The 5,693-nt window shown below is 45.5% G+C and overlaps 1 pseudogene; it reads left to right on the forward strand.

The window, feature by feature from the left end:
• Positions 1 to 3,309: 3,309 nt before the first annotated feature.
• LOC102771470 lies at positions 3,310 to 4,545 on the forward strand (annotated as a pseudogene).
• Positions 4,546 to 5,693: the final 1,148 nt, after the last annotated feature.

A 5,693-nucleotide genomic window follows, 5' to 3' on the forward strand; every position in this document is an offset into this window, starting at 1 on the left:
CAAAATAAAAAATGACACCAGGAAAGTATGACTCATGCACAGGAAAAAATTAGTCACTAGAAACTGTCCCTAAAGGAGGCCAAATATTAGGCTTACAAAGACTTCAAACCAACTATTGTAAATATGTTTAAAGTACTAAAGAAACCATGTCTAAGAATTAAAGGAAAGTATGTCACTGGTGGCTCACCAAATAGAGATCATCAATAGAGTGATAGAAATTATGAAAACAGCCAAATGGAAATGATGGAGTTGGAAAGCACAATATCTGAAATGAGAAACTCACTAGTGGGCCTCAACAGCAGGTCTGAGTGCAGAAGAAAGGATCAATGAACTTGAAGATAAATTATAGAGATTATCTAGTCTGAGGAACAGGGGCGATAGAGACCTGTGGACATCATTCGGCGCTCCAACATACACATGATGGGAACACCAGGAGGAGAAGAGAGAAAGGGGAAGAACAAATATATTTGTAGAAGTAAGTTTAAGAAGTTTCCAAATTTGATGAAAAAATACTAATCTCCACATCGAAGAAAATCAACAAACTGCAAAGAGGATACACCCGAAGAAATGCACACTGAGGTATAGCACAGTCAAGCTGTCAAAAACCAAAGACAAAGAGGATCTCAGTGGCTAACAAAACAACAACAAACTCAGCACATACCAGAGTCCTCCATAACAGCTGACTTCTTATCAACAACGACAGAGGCCAGTCCCAGCCAGTTGGGCGCAGTGGATAGAGCACCAGACTATGGACCAAGGGCCCCAGGTTCAATTCTGGTCGAGGGCATGTACCTTGGTTGCAGGTTCCTCCACGGCCTGGGCCCTGGTGGGGGTGTGTGCAGGAGGCAACCAATCAATGTGTTTCTCTCACATTGATATTTCTCTGTCTTTCCCTCTCTCTTCCACTCTGTAAAAAATCAATGGAAAAATATTCTCGGGTGAGGCTTTAAAAAAATGATAGAGGTCAGAGGGATGATACACTGAAAGACTTAGAGATAAAAGGCTGTCAAGAATTCAGTATCCACACAGACACTGGGGCGGAGGGGACTTGGGTGGAGTGGCCGGGAAGGGGTTGATGGGGAGAGGGGGAAGGAGACATATGTAATACTTAAAACTATTTTTTAAAAAAGAATTCAGTATCCAACAAAACCTACCCTTCAAAAGTGAAAAAGAGCCCTAGCTGGTTGCTAAGTGGTTAGAGCATCAACCTGCAGACTGAAGGGTTGTGGGTTTGATTCTGGTCAAGGGCACATATCTTGGTTGCAGGCTCAATCCCCAGCCCAGATCAGGGTGTGTGTGCAGGAGGCAACCAATTGATGTGTCTCTCACACACTGATGCTTCTTTCTGTCTCTACCCCTCTCTTCCATTCTCTGTAAAAATCAATGGAAAAAATATTTTCCTGTGAGGATGAACAAGACAAAACAAAAAAAGTGAAGAAGAAATTATGATATTCTCAGGTCAGCGAAAACAGTGCTCAGTGTGAGCCCAACTGGCCGATGAGAAAGACTAAAGGAATTCCTTCAGATTAAAAGGAAAGGATTAATCTTTAACCTTTTCTCCAATTGTGTAGACAGGAATCATCTTACAAATGATGGGGTAAGAATTAGAATCCTCGTTGTAACCACACTGACACAATCACTTCTTCTTTCATTCATCAAATTAATTCCAAAAATATTGAGCCCCAGGCACTAGAAGCCATCCTAGTACGAGCACAGCCTTGCCTGTGTCCTTGGGAGTCACACTGGGGGATAAGCAATTATAGTACAATGTGGTCAGTGTTACAGTCGTCTATACAAAGAGCTTGTCAACTTCTGGTTCAAGATAGCAGACTGAGCCCTGACTGGTTTGGCTCAGTGGATAGAGCGCCGGCCTCCGGACTGACGGGTCCCAGGTTTGATTCCAGTCAAGGGCATGTACCTTGGTTGCGGGCACATCTCCAGTGGGGGTGTGCAGGAGGCAGCCGATCGATGTTTCTCTCTCATCGATGTTTCTGACTCTCTATCCCTCTCCCTTCCTCTCTGTAAAAAAATCAATAAAATATATATATTTTTAAAAAAGATAGCAGACTGAGCCCATATAGTTGTTTCTTTTTACTCCAGTTCTCTATACACTGCTCATAAGAGATCTAAATAAATTCACATCCTCGCTAGAAAACAATACAGGGAACACCTAATCACCAAAAACCATTATAAAAAATGAAAACCAGACGGATCAGGTTGAAGATGGAAACCCAAAGACCAAAGCTCCACCGAGGAGAGGATGCTGCAAAAGGTGGGGCAGCTCTGGGGGTCCTTCCCACCCAGAACTGTGAAGTGGGAGGGGGAGAGGCCCCGTGTGTCCACGAACGGTTGGGGCATCACAGAATGGAAAGCCAGGAGTGTTCACCTCAGGCCAGACAGTGAGCAGAGAGGTGTGTTCCCATGGGCAGGAGCAGGGGGTGGGAGGTCTGGGTCAGAGAAGCCAGGCAAAACCCCCGCTCCCCAGGGGAGCAGAAGCCTCTGTATCCAGAAAGCTTAACCATGGACTCACCTTGTCCAGCAGCACATCTCACCCATTTCTCATTATCACTGTACACAGGTGCAGTGCGGTTCACACCTACATATCCTACTCCTTGTTGCAAGCACGACCTTCAGGCTAATAAGGAATCCCAGTTCCAGTGGAAGCTCATAGACAAGAAAATCCAAGTATTTGAGGAAAGTTAATATCACGTGGGAAAGGCACTCAACAAGAAGAGGAGTTCATACCTGAAAAAGAGAGTTAATAAAGCAGACAGACCTGGGTTTTAGAATAAATATAATTAGATGCAAATTGATTTTGCATAAAAAAATATTTAGATACCTTGGAAATGAATAATTTAATCATTGAAATAAAATTAGTCCGTTAGATATAGTGAGAAGCAGAAAGATTACAGCTAAAAAATGAATTAAAAAAAATGAATTCATGCCTGGATGGTGTGGTTCAGTGGTTGAGCACCAATCTATGAACCAGGAGGTCCTGGTTCGATTCCTGGTCAGGGCACATGCCTGGTTTGCAGGCTCAAACCCTAGTAGGAGGCATGCAGGAGGCAGCCAATCAATGATTCTCTCTCATCATTGATGTTTCTCTCTCTCTCCCTCTTTGAAATCAATAAAATTATATATTTTTAAAAATTAATTCAAGATCTAGAATCAAACAGAATGCACCGCAAAATTCCAAAGACATGATATCTACAATAGGAAAGAGAATAGATATAGAACTTTAAATACCTAAAATTCCAGAAGGAGCAGCTAAGGAAAATGAAGCAAAAAGATTAGAGGAGTGGAGAGAACATGGCTGAAAGCAGCCAGGGCGTCCCAACGAGCAGTGGGGTTTGCAGCGAGCAGGACCCGGTCGTCAGCAGTGGCAGCTGCAACTTTCCAGGACAAAAGAAGCCAGAGCTAAACACACGCGCTTTCCACGTGGGCGCCTTCAGGGAGCTGTGGCGTGACCGGCTGCGTGGGCAGGGGGGTTTGTTGCTGAAGGAGCCGCTGGCATCCGAGCTGCCTGGGCAAGGAGGGGTCGCCGACGCGGGCTGGGACGAGATGCCGCCCCGGGGGCACGGGATCTGGGCTGCGATCTGGAGGCAGGGACCACGCTGAAGGCAGTCTGCGGCCTCGATAAACTTCAGTGCTGTGAGGACCAGGACCTAGAAGTCATCCCAGAGGATACTGACCTACTGATTTTGGGGGTTAGAAAGAAGCTTTTGGAGCGTCGGGAAGAAACATTAACCATAGATCGGGCCTGCAGGCAAGAAATACTTGCTTAGGAGATGGAGTCACACGCCATAGGAAAAAGCCTGAAAATCCAGCAGACATGACTGAAGAGGGGGAACTTATCCTCTCTGTGAGTGTCTTACACCTGCTACATTCCATAAACACCAAGAACACCAACCATACCAGGCGATGCTGGTACTGGGCAGTCAGAAGCTCACGGAACTAAGGGATCCAATTTGCTATGTCAGTGACCTCCAGATTGGTGGGGAATTCAGCAACACTCCTGACCAGGCCTCTGAGCACAGCAGCAAAAACCTATACCAATCAGCCTTCTTTTATTTTGAAGGAACATTTTATAAAGATAGAAGATGCCCTGAATGCAGAGATCTGAGCAGAACTATCATTGAGTGGTCAGAGTCCCATGACAGAGGCTAGAGAAAGTTTCAGACTGCTAAAATGGAAGATTTCACCTTCAATGACTTACGTATTAAACTGGGTTTTCCCTATTTATACTGTCACCAGGGAGACGGTGAGCATGTTGTTGTCATTACTGACATAAGGCTTGGGCATCGAGATGACTGCTTGGGTAGAATGCTTTATCCCCTTCTTACCAAGCATTGGCTATGGACCAGAAAACGTTTTGTTTGTAGAATGTACACAGCCAGATGGGTGACCAACGATGACAGGTTTGCACCAGATGATCCATGTTTCTTTTGTGATGCTTGCTTCCGAATGCTTCACTATGACTCAGAAGGCAACAAACTGGAGGAATTTCGTGCTTATCCTTGTGTGGATCCTGGAACCTTTAATTAATAACCAACAAAAAGTATACACTTTGTAGGAGCATGATCAACCTGAAACAGTCAGCTAGTTACCCCTACTCCACCCCCAACATTTGAAACTACAGATTTTCTTATAAAGTAACTTGATTGGGCCAGGAGGGCGGGCCTACATTTGGTTGAGCCTCCCTTATAAATCCAGAACCTCCAAATTTTTCATCTTTTTTGAAAAATTGACTGTCACTGCAAAGCTGACCCATTTCCTCCTGCCTTTTTGATACCTTTACATCTGGAGATTTTCATATTTCTCTAAGCTCTTCTAGCTAAATACTGAAGCCTGGGTCTTTCTTACAATCTAGCTCTTTGGTGTTTTTTTCTCTTTCCTTCAACTCAGCAACATGAGTGTGGATTCGGCTTATCCCCAAAGCCTGCCCTGCTCCGAACCATCCAAATCTAGGGAGCCTTCACCAGTGCCTGAGATTTATGAGCCTGAAGAAGACTCTGCATCTTGCAAATGTCATCTGCTGAGACACTCCACACACAGACTGCTTTATCAGACAACCCTGGTTCTCCCACCAGTCCCAGCAGTCCCAGTGCAACACTTCCCACTTCTGTAGAGAACAGGACAGGGGAGGAGGAGAAAGCCCAGGTCAAGAATCAGAAGATCTGAATGGTCTGCTCACAGCCCCAGCTCTGTGGACTCAATGAGAGATTTCGAAGACAGAAATATCTCAGCCTCCAGCAGAGGCAAGAACTTTCCAACATCCCGGATCTTAACTACAAACAGATTAAGGCGTGGTTCCCGAACCGGAGAACGAAATGTAGGAGGTAGTAGAAGTACAACTGGCCAAAGAAGAGCCACCATGTGACCCCGATGAGCTCAGCAACTACAGAGTACCTGGGCCTCTCCTCTTGTCATCAGGGATGCCTGGTGAACACTGCTGGAAACCTCTCCATATGCAGCAACCATTCCTGGACCAGCCCATCTTGGAACTACCCTGCCTGGAATGGTCAGACCTGGTGTCCCCAGGCCTGGGATAACCAGGCCTGGAACAGCCAGTTCTATAGTTATAGAGAGGAATCCCTGCAGCCCCAGAGCCAGTTCTGGCAAAATCCTGTCCGTGATTTGGAGGCCTCCTTGGAAATTGCTGGGGAAACCTGTGATGCAATACTACAAGCCCC

The sequence above is a fragment of the Myotis davidii genome, unplaced genomic scaffold, assembly GCF_000327345.1.
Source record: "Myotis davidii unplaced genomic scaffold, ASM32734v1 scaffold1065, whole genome shotgun sequence".
Taxonomy (NCBI): domain Eukaryota; kingdom Metazoa; phylum Chordata; class Mammalia; order Chiroptera; family Vespertilionidae; genus Myotis; species Myotis davidii.